The sequence below is a fragment of the Oreochromis aureus genome, linkage group 11 (genome assembly GCF_013358895.1).
Source record: "Oreochromis aureus strain Israel breed Guangdong linkage group 11, ZZ_aureus, whole genome shotgun sequence".
NCBI classification, from domain to species: Eukaryota; Metazoa; Chordata; class Actinopteri; order Cichliformes; family Cichlidae; genus Oreochromis; species Oreochromis aureus.
In genome coordinates, this window is record NC_052952.1 from 17,525,133 (window position 1) to 17,537,511 (window position 12,379).

Consider the following 12,379-nt stretch of genomic DNA (forward strand, 5'->3'; position numbering starts at 1 on the left):
TGAAAATTTCAATACATGAAAACTCTGCACGACATGTAAAAATAAAAACGAGCTGTGACATGTGGTAAACCACTCTGCTAAATTGTGCTCTGCGTGCAGTAACTTTCTATCTCGTGTTTGATGGAAGAGATATTGTCCTCCACAGAGACTGTATCTACATTAGACATTCTGTTCAAATTGACATACTTTTAGCCAGGGCATTCACTGACCATGTTATTAAAACTGCACTAATTCTTCATTTCTTAGATTCAACAAACTGCTGGAAACGTTCCTCAGAGGTTTTGGTCTATATTGACATAATAGCATCCCGCACACAGTTGCTGCAAATGACGATGTAAATCATCATGATGCAAATCTCTCATTTCACCACATCCCAAATTTGCTCTGTTGGTTTGAGATCTGGTGATTGTGGAGGCCATTTGAGTTCAGGGAGCTCATCAAGAAACAAGACTCCAGTTTAACATGAATTGAGGTTTGTGACATAGCCTGTTATCCGACTGGAAGCAACCATCAGAAGATGGGTACACAGTGGACATTAACAGATGGACATGGTCACCAACAATACTTCAGTAGTATTGACAAAGTGGTATAGTATGGTGCCACTCTCTCCCTCCACAACATGCAGAACATCATCATGGTCTTTAATATTGCCATAGTTAAAAATAACAAACAACCACATTCGAGTCAGTAATACTGGGCATGCATTGGGCCACTTAAACTATATCTAAATATCTTTAGTTCTTTTAGACATCACTATTGGTTTAGCTCTGCATTATCCCGGAAGCATTATGAGCATCGCCCTGTGCGGTTTCTGTGGAGATATATTACATAGATCTTCAGATGGCATAATTTCATTTAATGGCACTGATAAGACTGATTGTGGATTTTACCCTCCCATGGGTGATTAAAAAGGCCAAAGGGTCTTTTAATTGGCGCTGAAATCTTGTTGTCTCATGTGCAGTGTTTAACCAAAGCCAGGGCAAGACCTTTTCCTTGAAATAAAGGCATCTCTTTGCAATCTGTTGCAAAACACTGATTAAACTTGCATATTCATCTTTATCCTGGACGATTTTTGCCATAAGCTTGGAACCAGAATCCTAAACTGGAGAATCATCTTCAAGTCCTTAACAATTTTTGAGGAGAAGCTGTTGTTGTGTTTTTTTTATAAGTCTTATGGCTTGGAGACTAAAAAACAGCCAATGATTTAAATCATTTGGTTTCCTGGCATGGACCCGGCTTTTCAGTTCAGTTCAGTTCAGTTCATTTTTATTTCAAACATTTCAAACATGTGTCTTCGCAATCATTATAAAATATCATTTCATTATTTGTTTGAAAAGGAGTAGGCAGAAGTATTTACTTATTTGTCCCTACCCCCTCAAGTTTTACCTCTCATTCATTTAATTTTCTTTTAGTCTTAAATTAAACAATCAACATATGAAACAAAAGTTAAAAAAAAGCAAAACAAAATAAAACGTGAATAAATCAAAAACAAGAAATAAGCAAGCCCCACCACAGTATAGTTTCTTTCATATGAAAAATACAGAATGAGTATATTTGCAGATACACAAGTTATGGAAAAACAAACAAACCAAAAAAAACAAACAAAAAACCCAAAAAGAACCACAACACCATTACCAGCGACATTACCATCCTGGGTTAACCCCGTTTTCTTCATTCTTATAGTTATTTAAAATTAGGTTTTTATATTTTATTTTAAACTGATTTATGTTTTTACTTTCCTTTATTTCTTCTGTTAGACTGTTCCATAATTTAACTCCTGCAATTGAGATAGACATAGTTCTTAAAGTTGTTCTAGCACTTTGTATTTTTAAATTCCATTTCCTCTTAAGTTATACCCACCTTCTCTTTCTATGAACAATTTACAGATTTCTTTTGGAAGCAATTTATTTCTTACTTTATACATTATTTGCGCTGTTTTAAGCTTCACCAAGTCTTGGAATTTAATAGCTTTCATTTTGACAAAGAGTGCATTTGTATGGTCCCTGTACCCCACATTATTTATTAATCTAATGGCCCTTTTCTGTATTATAGTTATTGTTTGTGTGTTACTTTTGTATGTGTTTCCCCAGACCTCTACACAGTAGCTCATATCGGCAGTAGTAAAGCACAGTATAAAATGTGCAGTGCTTTCTGATCCAACATATGCTTTGCTTTCCCCAGGACGGCAATGCCCGTGCCAATTTCCCCGAACATAAGTAATGTGTGGCTTCCAACAGAGCTTGTGGTCAATGATCACACCAAGAAATTTTATTTCATTTACCCTTTCTAAATATACATTGTCAACACATATTTCTATTTTGATGTTTTTCTTTTGGTTTCCAAAAAACATAAATTTGGTTTTATCTAGATTCAATGATAATTTATTTATATCAAACCACTTCTTTAATATTGTTAATTCCTGTGTGATCATCTCCAAAACCTGTGGGAATTCCACACCTGAACACATTATATTTGTGTCATCCATAAATATTACAAACTTTAAAATCTGCGATACTCTGCAGATATCATTTAAGTACATAATAAACATTTTTGGACCCAGTACTGAACCTTGGGGTACTCCACAAGCTATATCCATCAAATTAGATTTATATTCATTTATTTGTACATATTGTTGCCTATTCCTACATAGCTTTTTAACCATTCCAAAACCACTCCCCTAAACCCGTACCTTTCCAGTTTTTAATAGAATTTCATGATTAACAGTATCAAACGCCTTCTTTAGATCTAAGAAACGCTAAGCGCAAACCTCTTATTATCCATACATTCCGTTATCTTTTCCATTAAATCTATCAATGCCAAAGCTGTTGATCTGTTGCTTCTGAACCCATACTGACTATCTGTCAGTAATTCATATTTTTCCACAAAACTGTCAAATCTTTTATGAAAAGTTTTTCCAGTATCTTAGAGAACTGGGAGAGTATTGACACTGGTCTATAGTTTGTAAAATGATGCCTTTCACCGGTTTTGTAAATGGGAATAACTTTAGCAACTTTCATTTTTTGTGGAAAAACCCCTTTTTGAAATGACAAGTTGAATATATATTTTAATGGTTTTACAATACCATCAATAACTGTCTTTACTGTTACCATATCAATATCATTCCAATCTGTACTGTACTTTTAAGCATAGTCCATAAATTTTCAATAGGGTTGAGGTCAGGGCTTTGGGAAGGCTATTCGAAAAGCTTAATGTTAGCCTCCTTTATCCTTTCCAAAACCAGTTTTGATGTGTGTTTAGGATCACTGTCCTGCTGGAACACCCAACTGTGTTCAAGTTTCAGGCGTCTAGCTGTTTATTTAAGGTCAAGTTAAAGACTTTAGAGGTAGTCGGCTTCCTTTACTATTCCATCTACTTTGTGCCATGTGCCAGTAGCAATGGCAGCAAAGAGTATGATGCTACCACAAGCTGGTTCAGTTTTGCTAGGTTTGAGAGTCTCACCTTTACTCCTCCAAATTGTCGTTGTGGCCAAGTAGCTCAATCTTTGCCTTTTATGACCATAACAAAAAATTCTTGATAAAGCATTTGGGTTATGTGGGCAGCTGCAAATTTTAGTCAAGCTTGAAGGTGTCCATTTTTAGAGCAGGGACTTCTTTGTGGTCAGCACACTCTTGGTCCATGGTGATATAAAACGTGCATCACTGTGGACAGTAACACTGGCAGTTTCCAGTTTGTGGCAGGTTTGAGCCTTGGTGGTTTTGTCCCTATGCATCCTAACCAATTTCCTCTTATCTGAGGGTGACAGTTTTGGTTCTCCTTTCAGAATTCAGTAAGTTTACATCCCAAAAAATAATAATTATGTACAGTTTTTGTTTGAACTGATGATATTGGATTCTATTTAGCAATAGCTTCAAGAGACCTTCCCGACTTGCGTAACTCTACAGTTCCCCTTCCTAGATCGTAATTGATTTCCTTGGACTTTCCTGGTGTTCTAAGTATTAGTCAGTCCAATGAGTGCTGTTAAAAAATCCTTTTTATGTCAGCAATGAGAAACTATCAGTTGCAGTAAAATGAGACGTTAATAGGCCTTGTCTTTGTCAAGCTAAAATTGGCATGGTATTTATGCTCATTATGAGTCCATATGTAAACCTCTGAGCGGAACAGTAGAAGTTTCATGTCCTCACAGCTTAAATTCCCTCCCTGTGACCTGTGTGAGAACTTCAATGCTAATCCACAGGCTTACCTGATGCACATCGATGAACCTGATATATCTCAGACCCTTAGATAGCGGTGAACCAGCATTGAACAAGAATGTGTAAATGTACCCATTCACACCTCGGGCTGTGATCCACAAGATATGGCTCTTTATCAGATGAAAGATTTCTGTGGAAGTTTACTGGATACAAATGGGACAATCCCAAGCTGCCACAAAACAGTGGATTTCTTTAATAACTGTGTCTACAAGATCTGTTACGATAACCCAACTACTGTTTTTTTTAGCTTAGGCTCAGGAGACTGGAGCTGCTGTATGTGAATAGATAAACATTTTCCCCCAACTTTTACAGTAAAAGCAAATTATTTTAGTTAGTTTATTTTTTGTTTGCAAAGTATATGGACCTCTTTGTTATGCAGATCTCCTACCCCATCTAACAATGTCTACCATCTGCACTCCAGTCTCATGTCTGTGTAGAGAGCCCAAGTCCTCTAGCATAAAAAATACAAAGTATTTCAAGCCTTTTTTTTTCCCACAGTGGTGGTAAATGTGTGCCAAACTCTGCAATAATTGTGTTTACTATGATATCCATGAAAACTTCTATCTTAATGAGCACTGTCTGTTTTACCGTGTGCGAGAGAACATGGTAAATGTTCTTGTTCCAAATTCACATATGTAAATGGTACAAGAAGTGCCTCCTAAGATGGCTATGGAGCGTACAACACATTACAGGCTAATGAATGCGCAGTCATGGTCATAGGGGGCCCAGTTTTTGTCATCTACCAGGTTAGCTGTCACGGGGTCACAGAAGAAACTTATTAAAAACTTTCATAAAAATAATGAAATGTTGTTAAAAAAAATTTAAAATAGTGTGCTTTGTTTTACACTTTTCAATATTTGAACTTTCCTTTAACAATTACATCTGATAACCTCTGCAGCATACTGTGTGCTTCTGTGGGATAATTTAGTGGTTGGCTTGTTCTCATTACTGTGTAAATGACTTGTGTACAGTGTTTCTAATGGGAGAAGAATTGTTTTGCGGTACACTGAGAGAGTACACAGGGTGAGAAGTGCTGTGATTAAGATTAATCTCGACTCACATGTATATGTGTGTATTTATTCTTTCATAAACCCAGTATGGTCTGCCAGTGCATGTACATCAAACAGGTCTGCACACATACCTCTGTTGTATTTGCTAAAACTGGCATGCTCTGTTCAATAAACTCAGCAGGTTGATGTATAAGACTAGCTCAACTCTGCTAAGTACACAAACCATTTTTTCTCCCACAGCACTCTTGTGCCCGCAAGAGTCTGACTACACTGTATGTGTTGCTGCATGCCCCGAGTCCTGCTTTATTTTATCTGACTGCATCAAAACTGAGCAATGTCATTTGTTCTGTGGACAGGGCTATGAGATGAATAGCCACACAATTAGCTAAACCATGTATTTCCTTTAATCACTCAACCAGCTCTATAGCTATAAACACAGTTATTGCCACAGCTGAACTGTGCCTTGCCTTAGTTTTTCCATGCACTGTTTGTAACATGATTCAGTGTTTTGGGCAATCATGCATATGCCTCACCTGCATATGACGTGACAAATTACAAAACCTTTATTTTATGCTGTTTTGTTTGCTTGGTGTTTAGAAAACAATTGGACAATTGCACACGGTGACTCACTGTTTTCTGTATATCAGGGCGAAATCGTAGGCTGAGGGATGCTCTGAGCAGTATAACTGCTCTGCCATTGCCACAGTGTGCTATGAGCCAGCTTTTTGCCCAGAGGGAGAGAGCTACACCCTTGACAATACCTGAGGCTGTGCAAGGAAAAGGAGGCATAGCTGGTTTTGCTGGATTGAGTGACAGTTCTTAACCGTTGTTGAGTCAGCTGCACAGTGCAGCACTACTCCTGCTTTATCAAATTTCATGTGGCACTTTGTTTTCTGATGAAGCTGCTTTTTTAACCTTGTAAAAAGAACCCAGTTGAATTTATTTTACATCTTGTCATTTTTACCTAAAGTGAGTAAAGCCCTAAACGTATATTTAACATCTTTTCCCCACCTGAAGACCTGAGCAGAACGGTGCTGCTTTTTAAGATGATAAAGGATCAGTTTTATCTTTTGCTCACAGGGATCTATAACATTTTTAAATGGATGTATCACAAAAGATTGCATTTAATGCCATCCAACTTAACTTTTTTTTTTTACTTTTGTGATTAGAGTTTTTGCACTTTATCTCATAACTCAGACACATTTGTTTAATCCATTTAACTTTACTTTCCAGCAGTTTCATAAGTGCAGGAGTTTTCTAGTCCCAATAATCATTTTTCTTTTATTGTGCCTTTATTATTTCAGTTGATTTGATAGTTTTGATCACCACAGAAACACCAAAATCTCTACAACAGTGAAGATAATCAGGAGGGCCTTCTGAATGTCATTTTAAGCTAGTCTTGGGGGGCTTAAAATTCAAACTGTAAAGTGTGGGGGTGGGGGGCACCTTGTACTTCCTTGATGAATTCCTATCAATATATTACCACCTCAAACTACTCCTTATTATACTTTACACCCTAACTGCTGTTTCTGTCACAACATTTGTACAAAGTGTCAGCAAATGTATCAGCGTATGTGTGCAGTGATTAGTGCTAATCACTGAATATCAGTGGAACATGGAACATCTTTGTACATCACATGTAAAACCTGGCATACCTGCACACTGGCTGTGGAAATGCAGTAGTCCATGCCAGAGTTCATCCTGGCTTATCCTGGAAGATGCACAAAATATCATAAATATGACCCCATTGCACAAAGCTTTGATTCTATACAGAAACAAGTTGGCACGGTGGTAATCACATAATCTCCTTTGAATGACTTCAAGTTGCACAGTACCTGTCAGTCAAGTTACTGGCTGAGCATGGACAGAGGTGAGTACCATAATAGGTTGCAAACAAATGAATAGGAAGGTTAACTTTTCATAAAAGTTTCTCTGCAGTTTCTCTTTCAGATGGCTCCCCCTACAGGTTGATGACACCAACAGGAACTTGCCCCGTCACTTCTGCCCCACTGCACTGGCCTTCTTATTATAGCCGCACACTTGCACTTGAACTTTATGAGGACATTGGCTTTGGATTTTGTTTTTATCATGGAGGAAACAGTTGGCATTCATCTGTCCAGAAAATATGCTAATGCTACTGGTGGCCTGTGTGGTAACCCTGACTGTGACCTGCGTGACCTCATAGCAAATGGCACACTGGAGCATCTCCATCTCGGCCATTTTGGAACGCTTTGAAGAAGTGGGCTGAGCAAGACAATATAGGAGAAAGTTGTCTAAAGTGTTCATCTGAGCGTCTGGTCCGCTCCTCTGACCCAGAGGCTTGCGGGAAAATTCTGGAAGTTAATGGACCATTCAAACACCGTCATGGCAAAGTGGACCCCTCCAGCTTTAACAAGCACTGCATCAGTGACCTGTGTCTTCATGGAGGTCTCCAGTCTGCACTGTCTCTCTCTCCCTGGCAGATTATTCTTCTGTCTGCTTTTCCCATAAGGCTACAGTTTATGCCTGGAGGAGTCTCGGATTCTGCTGTGAGTGTTAATGTGCTCCCAGCTCTGCTGTGCAATTGAATTGAATTAATATCCTCTGCAAGTTGTAACTGTGCTGTTTGTAGTTCAGCATCATTGCACACCAAATGAAATATGGAGAGATTGCAGATGCCTCTAAAAGCACATAAAGTTTCATTGTGTTCTGGATACGCTGATATTGATATTGATCAGGACAGAAGAGGAAAAGAGAATTTTGAGCATTATTTGTACACAAATCAGATATATGCCTGTAGGCACCTGATGTAAAGTTAATTTTCTTGTGTATTTATGACACGCTGCAAATGTTTGTGTAAATTAAATGTGCAGTGACTTATTGGTATTAAGGCCACAACCTTTTCAGATGCCTGTGAGCCACTAGATGGTACTAATGCATCACTGGCCAACCCTAACCTTTACAACTTTTCCTGTCTTCCCGCCCTAAGTTACTGATGTTGCTGTGTACCGCTGCAGACCCGTTCTGTCCCTCCTGTTCCAATAACAACATGATTTCTGCCTCTGCCTGTGCTGAAAAAATAAGAGGGATGACGCTAAACATAGGGAGAACTCCCTCTGCAAGGTAGGTTTAGTCCATAGTAAAAACGTCACTGTCAGTCCAGAAAACTGTGGCTGCTTCCACTGTAGAGAACACGTGAAGGTTGAAGCGACGGCATCCACATGGGAATATAGCTGTTTATGTCATGCTGTGGAACCTATTCTTTCATTTAGTAAGAATGGGGAGGTAAGCTTATTACAGTTGTTTTAGGTTGCCACTCCAAATCTCAAGCGGCACGGGGATGGAGCCCAGTATATTTAATAGAAAGGCATTTGAATGTCATTGTTCATGTACACTTGCAGACATGCTTTCTTAGAAAGTAGGTGTGCCAGTTTTGATAGCAGCACTGGGCAAACATAACCATGCGAGGCAGATCTAACTGCGAATTTATAAAATTCACTTCCAGGAATTCCTTAAAATCACTCAATTAATAAAAGACGGTGACTTGGCTACCCTCAACATGATACATTCATGTCCTGTAGCAAAAAATCGATATTGTACATGACATATACTTTACTAAAGCTAAACAGAAAAACACACATGGTGGGAGGGAGTGTGAAGGGGGAATTTAGTTATTATTAGTTAACTGACTTAAGTCCAAATCCTAAAAACTAGACTACAATGAACAAACCTACTCTAGAAGTGAGACTGAAGCCAAACTGAACTAAATCCAAAAAATGCAAAAGAGCAAAAGAAGAACAAATGTTACCAGTAAAAGTCTAATATTTCACTCCTCTATGCCGTAGTATACCTCTGTTGTGTACTGTGGCCTTTTCACACAATCTTCAATCATTTTCCTCTTGTCAAAGTTTAGCACACCCACAAATATGCGTTAGGAATTGGCTGAACTCTGAATGGACACCAATAGCCTGATAAATTGCTTAAATGATTGATTATAAAAGACACAGATCAATGTAATAAAGTATTATATAATTCATGACTGTCACTTTTTAATGGTTTATGAATTCCTCAATTCAGCTACTACAACCAGTGCGTCATTGTGCTCCTCACTGTGTCATATGAGTAGCCTGAGATTAGCTATTCATACACCAGTACTTGAAATGAGCAAGGTTTGCAGTATTGAACTGAAGAGTTTTATTTGAATTAATGAATTGGTTTCTCTGGTGTTTTTCATTTTCAGACCTCTGGTTGACACACTCTTACAAAGCTGCACTGTTCACTGCACCTGTGGGTTTTTGTCTCAGTGTGCAATACTATGACTCATGTCAGATACATACTGTCCATTGACTCAGCTGTATAATAAATAAAATAAAAATAAAATAAAATAAGACTGTGTTCAGGCCTGCTTCTAAGATTGTGTTATTGTTGGGTTGTTTTTTTTAATTTTTTTTATCCAAAGCCCTGACAGCTGTGCACATCCAGAGCAGTGTGGCTATCAAGAATCCAGAGAAAAAGTTTCAAGTTCATGGCATAGTTTCCAGAATCTGTGTTTTAATTCTGTAATTGTTGGGTGATCCATTTTCATACATAACTTGGTGGCAGCGGCCAAAATGCTAACGATTAATCTTCAACACAAATCAATAATTGAGGCTATAATTCACACTTTAAGGACAGTTTTTACACATTTATTAGGTGAAACAAGCCCTAAACTAAATATAGTAACAACATTTACTTTAATTGTATCTGTTGCAAATTATTTTTTAAAAAAAAAGTTTTTTCAGAGCCTGCTCTTAATACTAATTCTTCCGTGGCGGTGGAATTGGTTTTACTGAGTACTTAAATCTTTGTTTAATGCTGATGTGTTACTTTTGTTGTCAGGCTGAAGGATTACACCTGGTTTATGGTCAGGGCACTGGTTTATCATGTGCCACCTGTCATGTCACCACAGACCCATCACTATTTACACCAGCACGTGAGACATTTTGTACTCATTGCATTGCTCTCCTGAATGACAGCTGTCACCTCTCAGAAGAAAACTCGGTATCAGCACTGGTATATCAGTAGAAAAAGTCAAAAAAGAAAACAAAGCAAAGGTTCTTCCATAGAATCTCACATTTTGAAGGTGTTGCAGCATCTGCCTCTTTAAAATGTGGGAATTTCTGATCCTGCACAGACGTGTCTTTAAAATGCCGGTGAAAACCTTCATGATCATACACTTCTACTGAATTCGCCTGGTTACAATAACTGAGAGATGCCAGATAAGCAGAAAGGACATGGAAGCACTGTCTGCTCCGTCACTTGTAACATAACTTTTGATGCATGCCGTTATTTGTGAGGGAGACTACAGCTGGCACAAACTAGGCTTTATAGGCCTCTATCATAGTCTCACCAGTCAGGACATGTAAATGCCTACAGCACACCTTCATGTCTCATAATTCAAATGTCCTCACATCCAAACCCAGCTGTTGCAGCTCTGCAGTCTTTGTTTTTTAGGAGAACTTGCCAAAGCAATATACATGGTCACCCAATGAAAAGGTTGTCCAAAGTGCTCTAGTTTGTACCCACAGTTCTGCTTCATGTCCCTATGAGACACACACACACAACTTTTTGAAGACAGTGGAGTGTTGTTGAATCACAGCCATGTCCAGACCGACTAAATTCCTGTTTATAAGCACAGGCACAGCTTAGCTGCTTAGATCTTTGTAATTCTGTCTGAAGTGCAGCTGTTGTTCTGGAAGTGACGCTTTCTATGCTGAGTAAATGGTCAATCATTCTTTTTCTCAGTTAAATATATATTTACCCCGAGAGCATTGGAGGGCACTTTTATTGATGTTCAGGCGCCTTATGCATGTAGCAGTCATGCAGACTTTATGAGGGACAATAGCAATTGCCCATAATCATTATGATGTTAATAGTAACAGAGGGAGTGACAAATGGAACAGCACTACAAAACTGAATAACTTATTTATAGATAGGATACATTTTGCCATCTCATACCTATATCTCTCATTTAATATCTATTGTATGTCATCATGGGATATCTACTGCCCCATTTGGTATAATTAATAGAAACCCTCATTATTTAAACCAAATTAAACAGTATTTTATAACCCTTTAAATTTAAATGGAAAATGATCAATTTTCACAAGACCTGTCCATTTCACATCTAACACTGTGAGCCTTGACCCTGCCTTGTACTGAGTTGGAAAAGCTGTGCTAAAGAGAATGGTCAGAGATAAGGGCCCTTTAGATGGAGCATATATATGAAATAAAAGCATTACTATGTAAATTAGTTTTAAATTTTAGTTTAATAAGATGTACACTGTATAAATCAGCTCAGCAAGGCTGCTGAAGTAAGACTTGTCTCCCTCCTAGGTATGTCATGCTCTAAGAATAGCTGCTATGAGCTCAGTGAGATCCACCGTCCTGTTGTGTCCACTGAGCTTTCCTCTCCAGCAAACTGCAGCTGGAGAAGCAAGAAGGGCGGCCTGTGTTTAACGTGGCCTACGCCCAGAGTGATGGCCAATGTGTACGTGTTTCTGAAATACACTAGGGGCAAAAGGACCTTTGTGGCCACTTCTACTCTCAGAAAAGCTACCTATAGTGTAACTGTAGCAGAGGCGTGGTCTACAGGCCCCACAGATAGTGATTCAAGGAAGGACGGCCTTGCCTTGCAGTAATGGGTGTGCCAAGTGTTACATGTCTTTGACTTCACCATTGTTTCTGGTGTTTTTCCTATTTTATGGTAGAGTTTGTACCTCTGTACTGTCAGTTAGTTCTTCTTTCTATCCTTTTAAAAAGGATCAGAATGACATTTTCGCAATAAACAGAGTAATATTTTCCATACTTTAGGTTTCTCAGGAAAATACAATAAGTAAAACAGTGTTTATGAATTATGAATGCAAGCATGAACTGATCTCTGTGCTTTCCAATAAACAGAGAGGAACACAATGTGCCATTTGACAATAGAGGATATAAATTACACTATATGTTTAGCTGCAGACTGATATTTTTCACACTATTTGAGGTCAGAATTGGCTTGTCGTCCACCCAGTATCTCAAGTTAACCATCTCAGTCTCAGGCCTCTTGTGGAAACAGATGTGATGACTTTCAGCTGAGAAATGGTCATCTTGCTGAAGGATTTGAGAGTTCCCGCAGCGCAGCAGTATATCCTGGAC